Source organism: Schistocerca nitens, chromosome 3 (assembly GCF_023898315.1).
Source record: "Schistocerca nitens isolate TAMUIC-IGC-003100 chromosome 3, iqSchNite1.1, whole genome shotgun sequence".
In the NCBI taxonomy this organism is placed as follows: Eukaryota; Metazoa; Arthropoda; class Insecta; order Orthoptera; family Acrididae; genus Schistocerca; species Schistocerca nitens.
The window spans coordinates 751,219,891-751,243,382 of NC_064616.1; the positions used below are offsets into that span (position 1 = coordinate 751,219,891).

Below are 23,492 nucleotides of genomic sequence, written 5' to 3' on the forward strand. Positions count from 1 at the left end.
GGTTTTCATGAGCAATAAAAAGGGCGGAAATGATGTTTAAGTTCCAATTTTCTGTACAGGTTCCGGACGTCACGCAACCAACATTTTTTGATGTGTGTATATTGTATATAAACATGTATATAATAAATTAAGGGGAAACATGTTACCAAAAATCTCGAATTCTTACATGTTACTCTAATAAACATTTGGACGGACGTAGGGTATCTAACGGGAACGTTGTCACCAAACAATTTCGAAAAGTTGGTGACGGATTTACTTCGAATTTTTTACACGCTGCTATAATAAACATTCAGACGAATGTAGCTACATATTTTCTAAACAAATGTGTACAGGTTTTCTGTTAAAACCGACTACGAGAAAGAAAATCCTGTGCTGTGCATAGAAATGTGTGGTTTCATTTTCTTTCTCCCAGTTTAGTTTTCTTCCGCGCAGTCAGTTTTAAGTATAATTCAAGATATTAAAAACATAAGAAAAATTGTCTCTCCCATACATACTCGTCACAGCAAGCAGTTGGAGAGTCTCTCTCAAACCCCATATACCAATGATCCCACCAGATTTAACCATTCATTTTAAGCCACTTCAATTCCCAATAAAGATTTCGTTTGCAATAACAATAAGCAAGGCTCTAGGTCAGAGGGAGGGGGAAAAGGAGATGGGCGAAGAGGGGAGGAGAAAATGGACATAGAGAAAGGAAGGAAGAGATGGACAGGCAGAGGGAAGAGGAGGGGATGGAGTGAGTTAGGAAGGTGGAGGTAATGGACAGAGAGGAGGAAGAGGAGGAGATGGACAGGGAGGGGAAGGCGATTAGGATGTATAATCAATTCCCATATGTATTTCGCAATTGCTAAGCATTGCCAGGTTCCTTAGTATTTATATATGAATATAAGCTTTAGTGGCAGTTGTCAGTTACAGTAAATCCAGGTTGTTTTGACCACGTCATTTTTCTTCTCTACCATCTTTGAAAACTATACAGGCGCTGTGTATCAACGTAGCAAGTAGTAGTTGAAGGCATGTATTTATGCTTTTACGCTTTACGCGAGAGTGACATTGGATGTGTCATTTTATTTTATTAGTTTTTAAAAATTATAAAAAAGTTGCGAACTATTATTATGTTGTCAAAAAAAGAAAAAATAGATTTCATCAAATATTTGTGCACGACACCACTTTCGTTTTATCATTTAGTCATTAACGTAAAAAATTTAATACTACACTCTGACACTTAAAACCTGAAAAAGATGCAGAAACTTGCTGCTCTAAAAGGTAAGATCTTTACAGCTTACATTTCCATGCAGATTTTACCTGCTTTACATTGCGTACCGAAATGCTGCAATAACATTTTTGTTTCCACGATTGGACAGTAAGTAGACAGCGAGCTCGTAAATCTAAACATACACGTGTCAGAATGAGTGTCTTATTCGCAGGCAATATACTGCTTCACATGTGTAACCTAACTATGATCTCTGGTTACAGTATGGGCCAATAGTAGTGGTTTTACGAATTCCTGCACAGAACATGTGCTGCGTTGGGAGTTATACGTCCCTATCCAAACGAAAATAATAAAGCCGCTACACACTGAAGGTAGTCTACTATGTTGATTCACGTGACTGCTATGCTGTTCGTGAACAGTTTGAAGCCCTATATGATAACATAAACTTTTGTTAAATTTTGTTGTGATTAACACTTTTTGTGTGTTTCTCATTTTCTGGGCTTATGGTATCTTGCGAACAACTGATCCGAAAGAAACAGTGGTTAGTTTCCGTTTATGCGTGCACGATCTTTCGCGTACTACCCATGACAGACCCTTTTACGGTTTATCGCAATTATCTTGATATTAATGATAACCGAAATTCTACCGAATATGTCCCTGTATTCGTCACAACATACAACGCCGCTGACTACCACAGGAAACTCTGTCGTGGCCGGCAGATACAAATAAACGTAAATTTTGGAATTTAAACCGACAGGTGGCATAAGCAAGAATTTAAACCTGTAATCAAAATGAAGGCTAATTTGAACGACTCATTGGTTTCCTAGGCTTGATCATGTTAGGTATTTTCTTGTCTTTTTCAACACACTGAATTGAAGGCCGCGCGGAGTGGCCCGCGGTTAGAGGCGCCTGTCACTGACTGCGCGCCGGCCGGAGTGGCCGTGCGGTTCTAGGCGCTACAGTCTGGAGCCGAGCGACCGCTACGGTCGCAGGTTCGAATCCTGCCTCGGGCATGGATGTGTGTGATGTCCTTCGGTTAGTTAGGTTTAATTAGTTCTAAGTTCTAGGCGACTGATGACCTCAGAAGTTAAGTCGCATAGTGCTCAGAGCCATTTGAACTGACTGCGCAGCCCCTCCCGCCGGAGGTTCGAGTCCTCCCTCGGGCATGGGTGTGTGTGTGTTGTTCTTAGCACAAGTTAGGTTAAGTAGTGTGTAAGCCTAGAGACCGATGACCTCAGCAGTTTCGTCCCTTAGGAACTCACATACATCTGAACACACTGAATTGACCCACACACCCACTGGTAAGGGCCTTGCAGTTTAACGTGGTTTCCGAAACACGTTAAAATTTCGCTTTTTTTACATTAATAAATCGCAGCCATATTTGAAAGAAGCGATGGGGACATAAAGTTCGGGAACTACCTGGGGCTCGAACCCCGGACCCACTGATATTTCGTAATGTAGTGTAAAAGTGTTTCAACAAATGTCAATATGCTAAGGGGCATAGTTTTTATTGCTCGGTTAGCGCTGCAGTTCCTTTATTTACTGTGATGTGAAAGCAGCTATTTTTTATGCTCTCGGGTGTCCAGTCGTTTGAGAAGCACGTTATTTCGATAGCGTACTTTATCGTCTTCTTCAGGTAAAGCGTGTAGAGGATGCCACACCATCATGTGTGGTGGTGGCTGTTTAGGGCGTGAATGCCAGTATCAGCCTGGAGTTGTGTGTTTTATTCTGTTGGGGCATAGTTTCTTTTTCATATTGGGATGTTTCCTGGCGTGCACTACTTTGTCTCGTGCCTTTATTTATAATTCTTTTACCTTGTGGAATTCTACATTCCGGTATTTACCTTACAGTTTTGGGAAACCACCTGTGAAAACCTCAATCGAGATGGATATCGGTTGTTGTTTTTTCCGTTTATTTAGGTGTCTGTCTTTTGTGAATATGCTAGAAACCAGATTACATATCGTCCGTTTCGATAGGCTGTTGCTAATTTGCTTATTATTTGATTTTGTTTGTAAAGTCACACATAGGGTGGGGTTGGCGTAGTTGTTTATCTTTGATACATCGTGCCTTCATACTCCTATCGCTCCCCGCGCTTACCCTAACTACCTAGCCGCCCGCCGCGTCTATCGGAGTGATGGAAGGAGGCGATCGCCGAATGTTGGGCGCGAACTCCGCTCACTCAGTGCTTCTGCCGCCTCCGTCGAGCGTGTAAGTCACCCTCGGCAGCCGTTGTGACTTCAGTTGGCAAAGCACTGGGTCCAACTGAGAGTGAAGACGATGTCTGTATCGATCTGGCCATCGACCACTCGTATTTAAAAAGCCTCCTTCAGAACATAATCACAAAACTGCGAAGTCTGGCTCATCAGTTCCGTTTGGTCTTATTTCTTTGCGTCCCTCGTAGCTACCCGGTGTTCCCCAACCGCAAATTTTGTTGGTTACATCAGTTTGGTGTGTGCCCGATGTACGCCTTAACGCATTTGCATGATATACGGTAGACACTTGGTCTACGGAGCCGCAAACAGCAAACGCCACTGATGTTACGACGAGCCGAGATTTTGTCGATTTTGATCGATTCTTTTCCGGTGTACGGCAGATACGCCATTGTCCTCTTGGTCGTAGTCTATTTGTTGGATCTGTACCTTCTACCTGAAAGCACGCCGAATGTCTCTGCCCCCGTATCCGTTCTTCTTTAACACGTCCTGCCGCGCGGGTCATGTGGACCAGTGTACTTAGCACCCATTCACGCTGTGAAGGATGATGGTAGCTGGCAGCGTGGAGATACAAATGAGTTAAGGTGACTCCCCGTGATAGCCAATTTCCATGTCGGCATTCGCCGATTGTCGAGCATTAGGGTAAAGTGAGAGAACTCTTATTAATATTTGCAATAAAAATAAATAATAATAAAAAGAAACTGGCCATGCGACCTGTTAAATGTGAGCAATCTGCTTCCGTGTCGGTCCTTTTCAATGACGATCAATGGACGGTAACACGTCAGTAATTCTCAGCGTTTCATTGTACATTAATAATTACTGTTTACAGAAAATCGAGATTTTCCAGCGAAAAAGACTGAGTGCCATTGCTCGTAGCTAAGCTATCCACGGTCCTCTCGTTGAATATGTGGCATACACACCATAGATCTGATCACACACGGATTACGTACAGGATACAGAAAATCCAACAATCAATGGCACCGAACGCGATGTTGCACTGTTTGAGACAACAGACTTGGATTAGGAAGGGGGGGTATCAAACCCATCTCCGATCACACAGAATATTCTTTTCCGTCGTTTCTTAAGGCGAATTTCTGATCCATTTTTTTAAAACAAGGTGACAGACGATTTCATTACTGTCTGTAATTGTCATGACCGTGAGCGCCACGGGAGGTTAAGCTTTGAAGATCATATTTCAAAATTTCAAGCTTGCTTCTTTTCTCGTGTCAGCCGGCCGGAGTGGCTGAGCGGTTCTAGGCGCTACAGTCTGGAACCGCGCGACCGCCCCGGTCGCAGGTTCGAATCCTGCCTCAGGCATGGATGTGTGTGATGTCTCGTGAACTTTAAATCCGCTTGTAACTTCAGGAGACACTCTGCGCTAACTTTAATTTAGTCCAACGCCTATAAATCAACAAAATACAAACATGGAGGCATCATGTAATCCCAGTCTTTTGTGTCGCAGTTATTCAGTAGACTGCTCTTGCTGAACATATCGACTGCTTCTACTAACCAATAAATTAAACAAGAATTATAACAGAATAAATTTTCATTCTGCAGTGGAGAGTGCTCTGATTCTAAACTTCCTGGCAGGTTAAAACTATATGTCTGATCGGGACGCGAACTGGGAACCTTTGCCTTTCCCGGACAAGTGGTCAACAACCGTCTGATCTCTCTCTCTCTCTCTCTCTCTCTCTCCCTCTCCTCCCTCCTCTCTCCCTCCCACCCTCTCCCCCTCCCTCCCCTTCTTCATCGAACTACGTCTTACGATCAGTAGTTGAGTTTTTTTTATGTATTTCACACTGAACCATGCCATTACGTGCTCTGGTATTTGTGCATTTGTGAATTTCTGTTGGTACCGTAACGTAACGTTTTGTGTGCCATTTTTGTGTGTTACAGATCGTTACGGAATTTCCGCGCTGAGTTCCGTCGATCGAAGGGTGCTATGGTGGAGACAAGCGAAAGCTTGTCTGTGACGGCCCGGGGTCGGTTGCGAGTCGGGTGTAAGTGGTGTTTCTGAACTTCCTCTGATGGCCACCGTGATCGCTGTGGAGTCCTAGAGCTGGTACAGAATAGGAACGTGAGTAACATAGACTTGTAGTTAGCATTTTGTGTGCAAGCCCTTCCTATGCAATGAACAGTTTTGTCGTTAATCTGCTTGTTTAAAAATAAGAAACTGAACACAATAATAATTAGGAATTTCAATTTTTACCAGTGAAAAATTGTTTCATTATTTAAATCTTGGTTTGCGGCCAAATAAGAATAAACGCTTGAATTATCTTTAAGCTCCTGCGATGATCAAAGCTTTCGATTAGAGGAATTAGGACTATTCGTACCTAGTCATTAGTTGTGAACAGAACGCCAAACGCTACTTTTTTTGGACGCTCGTGAGGGCAAGTTTACCATCAGCGTGCCTTGTCAAGTGTCTACCAATGTAGTGTAACTGCGCTGAGGGCACGTGTATAGACTTGTGTTTATGTTCCTGTGGGTGAATGTAGAAATGAAAGTAGGGTGAGGGTGAAGCCCACTGTTTGCATAAAGGCTACTTCTCTAGCATAGTGCCAAGGGAGACGTCCAGTATAACGTCCCAATTTGACGGAGGGAACTTTATCAGCAAGGTCACATGTCTTCTCTGCATGAACTACTACGTTCAGTTTGGTGATTAGGAAATGTACGCCACCACCCATCTTCTTTCTTGCAACTGGCAACGACAGTTTATTACACCACCTAGATTCGAATATATTAGCTCTGTGTCTGGCACCACTGAATAAGTGTACGTTAGTGATTGCGGCTGAAGAGATATTAGAACTATACGCATTAAAAGTCGTATGTAGAGACACTGTGTTAAATGAAAACTATCGATACTTAAGTCGTGAATAGTAGCATACTCATACCTTTAGGTATCCATACTTTTCTTTAGTGAAAGATTACTCAGACCTATATTTTATGAGTTACAACCTTCTTCCATCAATAACTACATGCATTTGTACTAACGAATTCAATACCTGCTTAAAAGTATGACACCTATTAGTGGACAATAATAATATGGGAGGTATGTATGTCCGAAAGAACAGATACCATCGGTGACCATGCAGCTCGTTAGAATGAAATTACAATGAAATGAATACCCCTAGCTGCTTACAGGCGTAGATATAAGTCAACGGGGACAGTTGAAAATGTGTGCCCCGACCGGGACTCGAACCCAGGATCTCCTGCTTACATGGCAGATACTATCCATTTTTTTATCTCATTTTCTTCGCTTTGGTTCGTTGTATCTGCTCGGAGCGGACGTCGCAAGACACCCGTTTCAGTTCGTCGTTGATCCATTAACTCAGTTTCTTATTACAGAGGTCAGTTAACCCTCTGACCGAACACACTGAGCTACAGTGCCGGCGGATCCATCTGAGACACAGAGGAATAGTGCGAGTGCAGGGATTTATCTCTGGCACGCCTCCCGTGAGGCCCCCATTCGCAACTTATTGCCCGCACTATATTCATAGTGCCCGTGCCCATTATACTCATTACTCGCCCCATTATACTCATTACTCGCGGCTTTACTGCCGAATCCCGTAAGAGTTCGCGCACTGTTTGTGCATCCGCACATAAGAAGATGGTCAAATGGCCGGTGAACCTTAACTCAATATACGAGGGCAGTTCAATAAGTAATGCAACACATTTTTTTTCTCGGCCAATTTTGGTTGAAAAAAACCGGAAATTTCTTGTGGAATATTTTCAAACATTCCCGCTTCGTCTCGTATAGTTTCATTGACTTCCGACAGGTGGCAGCGCTGTACAGAGCTGTTAAAATGGCGTCTGTAACGGATGTGCGTTGCAAACAACGGGCAGTGATCGAGTTTCTTTTGGCGGAAAACCAGGGCATCTCAGATATTCATAGGCGCTTGCAGAATGTCTACGGTGATCTGGCAGTGGACAAAAGCACGGTGAGTCGTTGGGCAAAGCGTGTGTCATCATCGCCGCAAGGTCAAGCAAGACTGTCTGATCTCCCGCGTGCGGGCCGGCCGTGCACAGCTGTGACTCCTGCAATGGCGGAGCGTGCGAACACACTCGTTCGAGATGATCGACGGATCACCATCAAACAACTCAGTGCTCAACTTGACATCTCTGTTGGTAGTGCTGTCACAATTGTTCACCAGTTGGGATATTCAAAGGTTTGTTCCCGCTGGGTCCCTCGTTGTCTAACCGAACACCATAAAGAGCAAAGGAGAACCATCTGTGCGGAATTGCTTGCTCGTCATGTGGCTGAGGGTGACAATTTCTTGTCAAAGATTGTTACAGGCGATGAAACATGTGTTCATCACTTCGAACCTGAAACAAAACGGCAATCAATGGAGTGGCGCCACACCCACTCCCCTACCAAGAAAAAGTTTAAAGCCATACCCTCAGCCGGTAAAGTCATGGTTACAGTCTTCTGGGACGCTGAAGGGGTTATTCTGTTCGATGTCCTTCCCCATGGTCAAACGATCAACTCTGAAGTGTATTGTGCTACTCTTCAGAAATTGAAGAAACGACTTCAGCGTGTTCGTAGGCACAAAAATCTGAACGAACTTCTCCTTCTTCATGACAACGCAAGACCTCACACAAGTCTTCGCACCCGAGAGGAGCTCACAAAACTTCAGTGGACTGTTCTTCCTCATGCAGCCTACAGCCCCGATCTCGCACCGTCGGATTTCCATATGTTTGGCCCAATGAAGGACGCAATCCGTGGGAGGCACTACGCGGATGATGAAGAAGTTATTGATGCAGTACGACGTTGGCTCCGACATCGACCAGTGGAATGGTACCGTGCAGGCATACAGGCCCTCATTTCAAGGTGGCGTAAGGCCGTAGCATTGAGTGGAGATTACGTTGAAAAATAGTGTTGTGTAGCTAAAAGATTGGGGAATAACCTGGTGTATTTCAATGCTGAATAAAACAACCCCTGTTTCAGAAAAAAAATGTGTTGCATTACTTATTGAACTGCCCTCGTATATGAAGATGGTAAGATGGTATCTGTTAAGGCTCACCGGCCGTTTGACCATCTTCCTCTGTGCGGATGCACAAACAGTGCCCGAACTCCTACGCTAATCTGAAGTAAAGCCGCGAGTAATGAGTATAATGGGCAGGGGCACTATGAATATAGTGCAGGACAATAAGTAACGAATGTGGGTCTCACGGGAGGCGTGCCAGAGATAAGTCCCTGCACTCGCACTATTCTTCTGTGTCCTCGGTGGCTCAGATGGATAGAACGTCTGTCATGTAAGCAGGAGATCCCGGGTTCGAGTCCCGCTCGAGGCACACATTTTCAGCTGTCCCCATTGACTTATATCAACGCCTGTAAGCAGCTAGGGGTATTCATTTCATTGTAATATGGGATGTGTCCACCCTTTGCCTTTACGACGGCTTTAACTCTATTGCGGCACTTTCAATGAGGTATCTGAATTTCTGTGCAGGAATGGCAGTCCATTCTTTCTCACGAGTCAAAACCAAAGAAGCTAGTGTTATTGGACGCTGGGGTCTGGAGCAAAGACGACACTTTGCCTCATCCCAAAAGTGTTCAGTTGGGTTAAGATCGGGTTTCTGGGCTGGCCAGTCCATTTCGGGAATGTTATTTTCCACAGATGCTGCTTTATGGCAGGATGTATTGTCACGCTTATACAAACATTCATCGTCGCCCAGCTGTACCTCTACTGTAGGCAGTATACAATGCTGTAAAATACGTTCATATCCATCCACGTTTATCGCTTTCTTAAGCGTAATAAGGGGACCACATTCTAACCACGGAAAACACCCCCATAACGTAACACCGCGTCCTCCGTACTTCATTACACGGACCAGACATGATGGCTAGTAACGTTCTCCAGGCATTCGCCGAACCCAGAACCTTCCATCGAAATGCCGTAAGTACGGTATGATTTATCACTCCCAGTCACTCGTTTCCTGTCATCTACTGTCCAGTGGCATCGCTCTTTGCACTACCTCAAGCGCCTCTTAGCACTGACTGCAGAAAAGTGTGGCTTATGAAGAGGTACCTGTTCATTGTACCACGTTCTCTTTAATCCCCCACGCACAGTCCCTGTGCTAGCTGGACTGCTCGGAGCGCTTTTTAACTCAAGAGTGATTATTTTCGCTGATTTCATGCGACTTTTTACAACCACCCTTAGCAGTGATCGACGGTCCCTGCCCGCCAGTGCGTGATGTCTGCCAGGTCATCCCAACATTCGACTTTGGGAGCTTTAGAGGACTGTAATGCCCTGAGGGTTTGTTGCTTAGGTGACATTCAATGACTAGTCTACGTTCCAAATCATTGAGCTCTCCTGACGGACCCATTATGCTGTTACTTCTCCACTAAACACATCACAGCTTTTGTGTTGTCGATCCCGCTTGTCGTGGCATCTAGTGGTCAATTCCTCATTGCATAGGGGTGTCCGGGCACTTGATCCGATAGTGTATCTAAAAGACAAGTTCGGCGGTATATACTTAGTGCTAACCGTGCGAAGTCGGGACGGGTCGCTAGTCTGTGATAAAAATGATTATCTCAAGCTACATTTTTTGATTCACACCCTTCTTCCATTCGCGACGACTTTTATTTACACTAACATATATGTAAAGCTGTATTCAGTCTGTTGTTATTTTGCCAAGCAAATAATTTTACGCTGCTGTTGTGGTAGGAGGGGGCGGGGGTTCTTAAAGGCTTCTTCATATTTGAAGAATTTCCCGAAGACTTCAAACTTTTTTAAACAGATTTTCACATCACTTCATTATTCAAATGGTTCAAATGGCTCTGAGCACTATAGGACTTAACATCTGAGGTCATCAGTCCCCTAGAACTTAGACCTACTTAAACCTAACTAACCTAAGGACATCACACAAATCCATGCCCGAGGCAGGATTCGAACCTGCGACCGTAGCGGTCGCGCGGTTCCAGACTGAAGCTCCTAGAACCGCTCGGCCACTAAAGCCGGCTACTTCATTATTACCCAGTTTATCGAAATAACGTCAAGTTTCACTTATGGTAGCCGCCATTTTGCCTGCTGACTCAGTAACTCTTGCACTTTCAGTTTTAAACAATAATTTAAAAAGATACAATTAAGTCCTTTCGGAAAACATTGGAGATACCAAGTTGACCTGCGAACGGAACTTTGTGATGCGATTGTTGGCCCGTTGCTGCTGGCCCGTTCAGTTGTCGAAAGTACTGGAACTTAATTGTGCGTCCAAAATTTTGCGTAGATAATTAAAATTTATAATAAATTGTTACTAAGCTCATTCGATACGATACCTGCTTTAAAGTACTGATGTGAGTAAAAGTATCAGTTTAAAAGCATCAAGTAAGCAACCATCGTTATCGAGATAAAAATACTTGATGCCAACAAGTATATATACTTTTTGGGTGTCGCTAGTCATATGGCATTATTAGTTGCGACTCGCTCCAGGTGTTGCTCAGCCGCTCAATTGGAAAGAGTATCCTTTCGCTCGCACAATGGGACCTTTCCTTCGCGGAGTGTATGTGATGCATCGAAAGTATGTGTGCCCGTTGTAGGTGACTGTGATGAGTGCGTGTTGGTTTGGTGGTGTTGAAGGGAGAACGTGAAACCCGATTCCGTACAATAAGATTATGGTTGGTTCAAACACTGATCACAGATACCCACGCCTGGTGTCAGGTTACACACTTGGGTGACAATCAAGGTCACGCCCCCCCCCCCCCCCCCCAGGAAAACACTGGGAATTGATCTAGGTCACCCAGAGGAACGCCGACCACCTCCCTTCCCCCTACACCCCCCTCACCCTGAACAGATTGGATTGAAGCACCCCTCCCGATCTTCGTGTTTTATAACTGGGGCATTTGAGCGGGTGGGGTGCACTCTGGAGGTGGACATCATAGGGCGAGGATCAGACTGCGTTTGTTAGTAACAAATTAATAATGTGTGATTTTCGTCTTTCGAGGTACCAGTAGAGACCACACCCAGGCTGATATCTGAGAACTCTCATTCTTCCACATTTTCCCCAGTTTTACGTATTTTTCCATATTTTCCACAGTTTTTCGTATTACAATCTTACGTATTTTTCTAAAATTTCACGTATTTTATTGCGTTACCTGTGTTCCATCCCATTGCTATCGACGTCATGACGCTCTCTGCCAATCACAATGCAGCATGTGCCCGCATTATTTATCACAGCTAAGCCACCACTTCATCACTAGTGTGTGTGTGTGTGTGTGGGGGGGGGGGGTCCTAATACATACTTTAAAACCGAACGAGTTGATAGAAACAATGACGGCATAACATTATACAAAATGTCTGTTAATGTTAATGTAATTTATGGTGTAAAACACTGTGACAGCTATGACAATGAGTGTACAGCTAAATTAATATCGTCACGAAATGTACTCTAAGAAAAAAATAAAAAAAAACACAAACACACACACACCGCGAAGTAATTGTCGGAATGGGACGGAAATCGATAAGTGCGATGTACATGTATAGACAAAAAACTGATTACAATTTCAAAAAAATTGAATGAATTATTTAAGAGAAAGAGCGAGTCAGTAACGCGTTGCTCCACCACTGGCTCTTATGCGAGGAGTTATTCGACTTGGCATTGACTGACAGAGTTGTTGGATGTCCTCCTGAGGGTATCCTGCCAAATTCTGTCGTATGGGTGCGTTATATCGTGAAAGTCCGGAGATGGTTCGAGGGCCCTGGTCATAATGCTCCAAACGTTCTCAGTTGTGGAGAGATCCGGTGACCTTGCTGGCCAATGAAGGGTTTGGCAAGCACAAAGATAGGCAGTAGAAACTGTCGCAGTGTGCGGCCTGGCATTGCCTTGCTGTAATGTAAGTCCCGGATGGCTTGCCATGGAGGGCAACAAAACGGGGCGTAGAGTATCGTCGACTTACCCCTGTACTGTAAGGGTACCGCGGATGACAACCAAAGGGGTTCTGCTATGAAAAGAAATGGCACCCCAGACCATCATTCCCAGTTGTCACGCCCTATGGCGGACGGCAGTCAGGTTGGTATCCCACCGCCGTCCGGGACGTCTCCAGATACGGCTTCACTAGTCATCGGGACTCATTTCGAAGGGGAACTCATCACTGGAGACAATTCTACTCCAAGCAACGAGAGTCCAGGCCGAAGACGTGTCTTGAGACGGCCCGGACAGAAGTAGAACACCAGACTGTCTATGCGTCCACCATACAGCCCACACTGATGGTCTGGGGTGCGATTTCATTTCATAGCACGACCTCCAGCCATCCGCGGTACCGTTACAGCTCAGCGGTATGTCGACATTTGTCTACGCCCCGTTTTGTTGCCCCTCATGGCATGCAATCCTGGGCTTACATTTGGGCAAGATAATACCGGCTCGCACATGGCGACAGTTGCTACTGCTTGTCTTCGTGTTTGCCAAGCCCTATCTTGGCCAGCAAGGTCTCCAGATCTTTCCCCAGTTGACAGCTTTTGGAGCATTAAGGTCAGGGCCTTCCGACCGTATCGTGATTTTGACGCTCTAACGCACCTGTTAGACAGAATTTGGCACGATCTCCCTCAGGACATCCAACAACTCTGTCACCCCATGCCAAGCCGAATAACTGATTACACAGGACCCAGACGTGAACCAATACGTAATATAACTGCTCAATTTGGAAAGCAGCTCGTGGTCGTGCGGTAGCGTTCTCGCTTCCCACGCCCGGGTTCCTGGGTTCGATTCCCGGCGGGGTCAGGGATTTTCTCTGCCTCGTGATGACTGGGTGTTGTGTGTGATGTCCTTAGGTTGGTTAGGTTTATGTAGTTCTAAGTTCTAGGGGACTGATGACCATAGATGTTAAGTCCCATAGTGCTCAGAGCCATTTGAACCATTTTTTTTGGAAAAGTCTTTGTCTTGAATAAACCATCAAATTCTTCTGAAACTGTAATCATATGTTTGTTTGTACATGTACATCACATTCGTATAGCTCCTTTGTGACGCGTCGTTTTTTTTCTATTAGAACGTATTGCGGAAAAATAGCAAAGAAAATAAATTGTCGAGTGTGGCAGAAGACTCAAAAATTTCGTTACAAAGCAAGACATTGTTTCTAAATTTTATCCTTGCGAATTATTAGAAGTTTATGGAAATTGTTAGTTTATCTACACATGTGCGTCCATCACGTTGGTGAAGTTAGCGTGATGGGAACACCCAGCAGAAATACCACAGCTCGTTATACAAACCCTTGCAAAGCTCTCCCTATAGTACCAGGGTTTGTTTAAACGAGCCAGTCCTCTTATTGGTGGAAACTATGACGACGTAGCAAAATTCTGATGCTTGTGTGTGTGTGTGTGTGTGTGTGTGTGTGTGTGTGTGTGTGTGTGTGTGTGGACCGTACTGGGCATATCGGGAAGAAAGCGACAAAATATACTCTTATGTAACTCTTGCAATATGAATGTGCGACATCATTATAAAACTCGTAATTAATCCGACACGCACAAATAAAACTAAGTAACGCCGGCAGTGCAGCAACAATGAACTATTTCTACATACGCAGTCATAGACTTACAGAGGTCACGACACCTGTCGCGCTATACCATGAAATGCGACCTACAGAGAGCTGCAGAGTTCGCGAGATTCAACTTGTGAGCAACACCCTCACAATGACTGTTGGGGAGGGAAAAAAAAAGAGCTGCACATGCCTGGTAACAGTAGAATCAGCGCCATTTCTTCTCTATTCCTGCCACTGTCTGCACCAGCCCAAGGCTTCAAGCAGCTCAGAGGTGTCTTCAAAAAAATGGTTCAAAGGGCTCTGAGCACTATGGGACTTAACATCTATGGTCATCAGTCCCCTAGAACACTACTTAAACCTAACTAACCTAAGGACATCACACAACACCCAGTCATCACGAGGCAGAGAAATGTCTTCACTGCAGCACTCCCTGCGTTAGTGAAACGACTAACCCCGAGAAAGAAGCACCGCAGCTCAACGTGCAGACACTGGATGACGACTGGAAATATTCCAACGCGTCAGAGAATTTGCACCCTGTGGACTGTTTGGCGTACTTGTCGAATTCCTTCCCCATCGCCTATGAATTTCCATCACATCATCCATAGGCTGCTCTGCGACCGGTAAAGAAACAGCAGCTGAGTACTTTCCACAAAATAGTTACAGCGTCTCTAGTCGCAGGAAGCCGATTGATAGGAACAGTCTGTCACCTGTTGAAGACGCGAAGCAGCGAGCGGACGCTGGTATGAATAAAAGCCTTCTAAAAGATTCTTATGTTACACATCTCTCTAAACGCTGAGCATAATTCCAGTAATGACATACTACTAATATTATAAAGTTTATCTGCACAGCGAGAATTATTTAAGTATATTGTATTAAGAAAAACACTCTCATATAATATGTAGTGACTTTTGTTGCGTTTACCATCATGATGGGACCATTAATATGCGTTTCGGTTGCGTATGCAGTGGTAAATTACGATCGATGCCTCATAAGAGAAGTCCACACACTGCTTCCTACGAAGAAGAAAAAACAGTGATCGAAAAAAAGAGTTATGATTAACCCATGTGTTTTGTAAGCTTGTTGGCCACACTCCAGACCGGTAAATATCTTTGTTCTAGCGGATATGCTGTAACGCACCCCTTACTAAGTACAAGACTTCTGCCAAAACCAGTCACGTAATGTTGGACTTGTTACTGGAAGGTTCAATGAAAACACTAGTGTTACGTCAACGCCAGATCGGAAAACGCACATTTCTCGTAATATAAGAGAAATTAGGACTCATGCAGGTAGACGTTTCGTCTCTAGATCCGTTTTCGTGAGTGGCACAAAGTACCATATGGAGTAAATGGGTGTTGTAAAAGAATTTGCGGAGAGGCATCATGATCAAGTGATCCTCTTACAAGCAATAAGTGAACTAGAGTTTGGACAGGCTCTAAAAATATTATGAATTGGTGCTCAAGCGCATGTCTAAAATTTGTTCGGAAATATACATATGTAAACACTGGACTGACAGTAAAACAGGCTTCTGTGAAAGAGTTACAATATAGTTCTCCGATAATTATAGCCCATCATCTATTAATCCAACGTGGTATGTGCCTTAGACTGATGAGCAAAACCCGTATGTTTTCGTAACACACCATAAAAACCCCAAACTTGTTTTGCATGTGATATATAATTATAGATCGAATGGTAATCGTTGGTACTTGTTATAAAACCATATTGATATTAGTGCTGCGTAGTGGAACTGTAACACATGAGGGGATACGATCTTTGTGCCAGGCATAGCTGCGAGTGCGTAACAAAGCATGTTTCCCAGATGTAGTTCTATAGGAAGTAACGGGACAGACGAATTAATTTCAGACATCCCGCAGAATAACTTTTAGTTCCACCATTAGATACAAACAGCTGCCAGTATCGCTGTTTTATGTATCTGATTTCCGTGTTAAAACTGTGGGCATACAGTGCATAGTTTTATAGATCATTATTGGTCTGCATTGTCTTTTCTTTAGTCTTGTGGTGTGGTATTGCATCATGCTATTACTGAATAATTCATTAAAATTACAGTCTTCGACAATATGTATGCATCAAGGTAAAAATATGACACTTACCTGTTCTAACTTTAGGATTCATAAGGAGAAAACACGTCATGATCACTATGAACGACATATAAGCTGTTTTACGTTCCAGTAGACGAAACTGCAGAACGATCTTGAGACTAGATATACAAAAACTTCAATATGTAGTCATCCAGGTCTGCTTGACACACACTGCCTCCTTTTCATATCAGGAAGGTATAATTTTCTATAAATCACTGCCAGAAAGACAGTCAGTCCCTATAGAGGTGCATAGCTGTTCCTTGCATTCTCACATTTACTGTCACTAGAATCTTCCATATTCTTATCACCAGCAGAAAAACTTATGGGGAGGTATTGTATCCCGTACTTATGGGTTTACAGCGAACAGACAGTCATCCACCCATAGACAGTCCACAGTAGAAATGTCGACATCGCTGTTCAGAATCTCATATAATCCACTTTCAGACAAAAATAATTAAAACTACAGACACACAGAGCGTAGTTTTATAACTAGTTTTCGGTCCTGATTACCAGGAATGTATGTATGTCGAAACAAGTCAAGAGTGCAGTATTTACTTTAATTCTCTAGAAGATGCTGGTTTAGACCACCCCCTTGGTCTCCTGTCAGTCTTATTAGTATACTTATATGTGTAGGACAAAGACTGGAATGCATCTTAGCAGGTTAATAATATCAGAATGGAATGGCCACAACTGTATTTTTTTAAACTTATGATAGTAATTCATATTAGTAGCAAGAAACCTCTGGGTAAAAGTCATGATGACAGCTCTACCAGTCATGTGATCTTTCAGTTGTGTCCTCCAATTGTGACTGGACTTGCAGTACATTTACACTGTTTTGTTTGTGTGCGTGCTGTGATGTCGATACTGCAGGGTCATGGGGTGAGGCACGGTTACAACAACGATAAGCAACATGGACAAACGTTGGAAGCACTTTAAGCCGTACCCTCTAAGTGTAGATGTAATTAAACACTATTTCTGTGTGTGCGTCGCACGTGTTCTGTGACGTGATGTGGGTATCCCAGTATCATGGTGTGCGGCGTGCAGCAAAATGGACTCGGGATACGAGATGCATGGCGTTACTTAAAACACATACTAATGGAGGAAATTCGCTCTAAAGGTACCCAGGCCACTTTATAGCAAGAGTGTAATTGCTTATTTAAATAATAATAATAATGTTTGGCAGTAATGTGGTAAACATTCCAAATGCATATGACTTGCAGCTCGACTGTATTGGTGGCGAATACCACAGCGTTCAGAATAAAGGAGCATTACCGTTTCCTCGTGCACACAGAACTAGCGACAGTATGACAGTGCCGTCTTAGCACCATGTCCCTCACCCCCCCCCCCCCTATCTCTCTCTCTCTCTCTCTCTCTCTCTCTCTCTCTCTCTCTCATGCACCATTTTTTCCATTAGTAAACCGTATGTGGTGTCATACCTTCTCCTGTGTCTACGCTGAGGTAATAGAATTAATGCGATACCTGCTGATATCGTCTCGGACCTCCTTTTGCTTGACGTAGTGCAGCAAGTCGACGTGGCATGGACTGAAGAAGCTTCCTACAGAAATATTGAGCCGTGCTGCGTCTACAACAATCCATAATTGCGAAAGTGTTGCCTGTGCAGAATTTTGTTTACAAACTGACCTCTCGATTATGTTCCATAAATGTTCGACGGGATTCATGTCTGGCGATCTGGGTGGCAAAATGATTGCTCAAATTGTCCCGAATATTCTTCAAACCAATCGCGAATAATTGCGGCGTGATGACATGGTGCATTGCCATCCATAAAAATGAAGTCCATGAATGACTGCAAATGGTCTCCAACTAGTCGAACATAACCATGTCTAATTAATGATCGGTTCAGTTGGATCATGGGACCCAGTCCATTCCACGTAAACACAGCCCGCGCCATTAGGGGCCATCACCAGTTTGCACAGCACCTTGTTGACAACTTGTGTCCAAATTTTTTGGGAGCAGATGGTGCTGTAATTCGTATAGTTCTTTCTTTGTTGTAGCTTTCTCGGAAAGCATTCAAGGCACTTTGGTCTTTAGTGTATGTCACAAACAATTTTTGCTACTTCCTAAGTATAAAAGCAGACATCCTGTATGACTATGTCGTATCCATATTTTACAGATTTTTGCCATTTCTCCACATTTCCCGTTTTTTAGATATTTCTCCATATTCTGTATGTAAATGTACAAGTGTATGTGTGCTCTTATTACATACATTACCAGGTTTATGTTGCTAATTTTTTCCATCGAACTATGATACAGAGTTCCAACATAGAAAGGGTATCTACAAACTATACTTCTTCCTCCAAATATCAGCACTAAATGCCAAGCGATACTAGAACGCAAGCATGTACATGGATTGCTGTGTTGATAAAGTGCTTGACATTATTGTGTGCTTTGTTGTACACACACACACACACACACACACACAGAGAGAGAGAGAGAGAGAGAGAGAGAGAGAGAGAGAGCGCTGCCGGCCGGTGTGACCGAGCGGTTCTAGGCGCTTCAGTCTGGAACCGCGCGACCGCTACGGTCGCAGGTTCGAATCCTGCCTCGGGCATGGATATGTGTGATGTCCGTAGGTTAGTTAGGTTTAAGTAGTTCTAAGTTCTAGGGGACTGATGACCTCAGGTGCTAAGTCCCATAGTGCTCAGAGCCATTTGAACCAGAGAGAGAGCGCAGTTGCGCTTTTTTGTGTTGGCTTCTCACAAGGTACCCCCCACCACAGATCAGACACCTCAGCCTTCCACAGGTGGATCCATTTCCGCACTATACCCCTCCACTACTACTCCAGTCAGATGTGGCTGGATCCATTCTGAATATTACCCTGGAATTATTGTGTAGCCGAATCCACCACAATAATTATCCTGGGCTTTTTCACAGGTGGCTCTGCCCTCCGGACATAGTACATCCAACCCAGGTAATATTCCTGGATATAGCGCATGTTTGATTCGCCCCGAACAGTATTCCCAGATGTACTCGGGGGCACAGATCCACTTTTTGGGAGTGCTCGGAATCCACCCCAGGACACTGCCACCTTCCGCCCCCCCCCCCCCCCAATTCGGCGTTATAAGGGGAGTGTGAGTGAGTGTGTGTGTGTGTGTGTGTGTGTGTGTGTGTGTGTGTGTGTGTGTTTACAATAGAATAATGTCAACACACTACACCACAGCAATACCTACACGTGCAGTGTGTTTTTAGCATTGGCTTTGGCGCTTAGGGTTGACATTTGGAGGAAGAAGCATAGTTTATAGATACCCCGCCTAGGTTGGGAATCACTATCATGGTAACAAAATAGCAACCTAAACTTGGTAATGTAAGCAATAAAAGCACATATGCACTTGTACATTTACATACAGAATATAGAGAAACGTAAAGAAAACGGAAATTGTGGAAAAGAGTAAAAATGGAATAAATGCGGTAAAATCCGAATACGACGTGGTGATATGGTATATCTGTATTTTTACTTAAGAAGTAGCTGAAATTTTTAGTGTAATATGCACTAGATCGAAGTGCCTGGAGATATCTTGAATACTTTCCTAGGAAGTAACGAGGAATGGAGAACTATTAGAATCACAGAACCATTAGCCACCAAGAATTAACTGAGACGCTTGTAAGCGGAGCAGTCACGGTCGGGGGATCACTCTAGCGAAGTTGTGGACTGTAAATGGGGATATGCATTAAGATAAGCGACTTTGACAAAGGGCAGATTACTATTACACTGAGCATCACGAAAACGGCAAAGCTTGTCGAATGTTCACGTTCTACTGTCGTGAGCATCTACAGAGAGAGAGAGAGACACAGAGAGAGAGAGAGAGAGAGAGAGAGAGAGAGAGAAGGACAGTGAAACCACCACTAGGCGCTAAATGGTTGGACGTCCACGACTCTTCACCGAAGGCGGGGTTCGGAGGTTTATCTGCTATGAAAAGTAGGATAGATAGCGATCTGTGGCATCTCTGCCGAAAGGATACAATGCTGGTGCACGCACAAGTGTTTGGGAGCACACCGTTCCTCGTGCGTTGTTGAACATGGAGCTTCACAGCAGACCACCCCTACGTGTTCATGTGTTGGCCCAACAGCATCGACAATGTACACGTGACCATCGGGATTCGACCTTCGATCAATGAAAACGTGTCGGCTCTTTTGGTAAATCATATTTTTGCTACACTAGGGTTGACCGTAATTTTTTTTCGATCATCATATTTTCTTCTTAATAGGAATTTGCGGAAAGTCGTCAAGTAAAACGTTCCCCAGGGAAGTTTTACAGGCCCTCTGCTGTTTTTAGTCTATATAAACAATTTAGGTGACAATCTGTGAGCAGCACTCTTAGATTTTTGGCAGATGATGCTGTCATCCAACGTCTTGTAAAGTGATCAGCTGCTGAAATCAATTGCAAAATGATTTAGACATGACATCTGTATGGTTCGAAAAGTGGCAGTTTGACCATAAGTTATGAAAAGTGTGAAATCATCTGCATGAATACGAAAAGGAATCCGCCAAATTTCAGCTACACAATAAATCGCACAAATCTTAAGGGCTGTAAACTGAACTAAATACTTAAGAATTACAATTACGAGTAACTTAAATAGGAACGATCACATACATAATATTGTGGGTAAAGCAAACCAAAGACTGCGATTTATTGGCAGAACATCCAGAAAATGCAAAAGGTCTGTTAAAGAAACTGCTTACACTACGCTTATCTGCACTCGTCTTGAGTACTGATGCGTGGTGTGAGATACGCATCAGGTATGATTGGCGGAGGTCATCGAAAAAGTTCAAAGGAGGGCCGCCTACTTTGTGTTATTCTGAAATAGGTTAGAGTGCCACGGATATGATATGTGAATAATGGCCGGCCGGAGTGGCCGTGCGGTTCTAGGCGCTACAGTCTGGAACCGCGAAACCGCTACGGTCGCAGGTTCGAATCCTGCCTCGGGCATGGATGTGTGTGATGTCCGTAGGTTAGTTAGGTTTAAGTAGCTCTAAGTTCTAGGGGACTTATGACCTCAGAAGTTGAGTCCCATAGTGCTCAGAGCCATTTTTTTGTGAATAATGATGGCAGTCATTAAAACAAAGGTGTTTTTTGTTTCGGCAGGATATTCTCATCAAATTTCAGTCACGAATATTCTCCTCAGAGTGCGAAAATATTTTTTACGCCTACTTACAAAGGGAGAAATGATCATCATAATAAAATAAAATAAATCGGAGCCCGCACAGAAAGGTTTAAATGTTAATTTTTCCCACGCGCTGCTCGAGAGTAGAACGGTAGAGAAATAGCTTGAAGTGGTTCGATAAACCATCTGCTAGGCATTTAATTGTCAATTGCAGAGTAATCATGTAGGTGTAGATGGACATGCAGTATGTGGACCTGTCTTATGGTACATCGATCGTAATTTACCACTGCGTATGTAACCAAAACGCATGTTTAATGGTTCCATCACGATGGTAAACATGACACATGTCACAGAATTTTTCCCTCAGAATGTGTTTTTTTTTTATAGTAGAATCGACTTACTAAATTCGCACTCTGCAGGTAAACTAACTACCGTTAGCAGTATGTCATTTGTCTAATTATTATCAGTGTTTAGAGAGATGTGTAGTAAGAAAAACTTTTTAGAGAGTTTTTGTTCATACAGGGTCGCCGGCTGCTTCGCATCTTCAACAGGTGACACACTCTGTCCGTCTTATCAACCAGCTTCGTGCGATTAGAGATGCCGTCGCTAATGCATGGGCAGTCCTTAGTTACTGTTCCTTTACTGGTCGCAGACCAGCCTCTGGGCGTTGTGATGGAGATTCGAGGTCGGTTACCACGAAGTCTTCTGGGCGGGGATACTCTGATAAATAGCAAGATTTCCCACGGGTGCCTTCCGTAGTCCGCACGTTGCGGCTGCGATGTTTCTTCCCCGGGGCTAACCGTTTCACTTGCGCAAGGAGCGCCGTTGCGACCGCACCTTTGAACTCTATAATTGTTTCTCCCCTCTCTTTCCGGTGCGTTACATAATCTTTTTCTCTTGGCACGTTTGTTCATAGGTTTCAGTTTCATGCCGCGTTTTTTAATCCATGATTTTCGCTTTTTGCGAAATTTCCCAGAATTTTAAAGAAAGAGTTTGGATCTGTGTGTAAAAGTGACCTGACCACTTAATGTAAGAGTTCGGTCATCTTTTGTCACTGTCATATGGTCTTTGCGTAAATTGTTTCTTCTTTTTATTCGGATTTGCACCTGACGATGTAATTTAAAATTACGAAACCGTTCCTACCTTTAATAAAGGATTTACAACAGCAGCAGCGGTTTGTATTCAACATGAAAAAGTTTGGCTGTGGATGGCCATCTAGTAAAAGGTTATATTGCAGAGATAGACTAACGCGAAAAAAAGCTGCATCAAACAAGTCTCCGTACTAAAGACCACAGAAACAGAAAGAAGATGTAAGAATACTAAAAGCGTTGCGCAAACATAATGATAGAAGAACAGCATACACCCAGATGAAAAGTCATAGTATAGCGATATGCACATATACATATGGCGGTAATACGCATACACAAGGTATAAAAGGGCAGTGCATTGGCGGAGCTGTCATTTGTACTCCGCTGATTCACGTGAAAAGATTTCCGACGCGATTATAGCCGCACGACAGGAATTAACAGACTTTGAATGTTGAGTGGTGGTTAGGAGTTAGAAGCATGGGACATTCCATTTCGAAAATGGGTAGGGAATTCACTGCTCTGAGATCCACCGTGTCAAGAGTGTGCCGAGAGTGCCAAATTTCGGGCATTGCCTCTCACCACGGACAACGCAGTAGCCGACGACCTTCACTTAACGACCGAGAGCAGCGGCATTTGCGTAGAGTTGTCAGTACTAACAAACAAGCAACACTGCGTGAAATAACCACAGAAATCAATGTGAGACGTATGATGGACGTATCTGTTAGGACAGTGCAGCGAAGTTTGTCGTTATGGACTGTGGCAGCAGTAGACCGACGCGAGTGCCTTTGCTAACAGCACGACATCGTCTGCAGCGCTCTCCTAGGCTCGTGGCTATATCGGTTGGACCCTAGACGACTGGAAAGTCGAGACCTGGTCAGATGAGTCCCGATTTCAATTGGTAAGAGCTGATGGCAGGGTTAGAGTGTGGCGCAGACCGCACGAAGCCATGGACCCAAGTTGTCAACGAGACACTGTGCAAGCTGGTGGTGGTTCCATAATGGCATGGGGTGTGTTTACATGGAATGGACTGGGTTCTCTGGTCCAGCTGGACAGAACATTGACTGGAAATGGTTAAGTCCGGCTACTTTGAGACAATTTGCAGCCATTCATGGACTTCGTGTTTCCAAACAACGATGGAATTTTTATGGATGACAATACACCGTGTTATCGGGCCACTGTTGGTTTTAAGAACATTGTGGACAATTCGAGCGAATGATTTGGCAATCCAGATCGTCCAAGATGAATCCCATCGAACATTTATGGGACATAAACGAGAGATGAGTTCGTGCATAAAAACCCGCGCTGG

The 23,492-nt window shown here is 43.9% G+C and overlaps 1 protein-coding gene across 5 annotated transcripts in view; it reads left to right on the top strand.

Annotated features, from left to right (window-relative positions):
* Window positions 1–23,492, top strand: part of LOC126248751 (uncharacterized) — a 308,443-nt gene that overhangs the window by 188,320 nt on the left and 96,631 nt on the right. For all 5 annotated transcript variants that reach the window (XM_049950090.1, XM_049950089.1, XM_049950093.1 and 2 more), the window contains one exon: window positions 5,314–5,494. The gene's annotated coding sequence lies outside the window, so the exon portion shown is untranslated. The remainder of the gene's footprint in view (window positions 1–5,313; window positions 5,495–23,492) is intronic.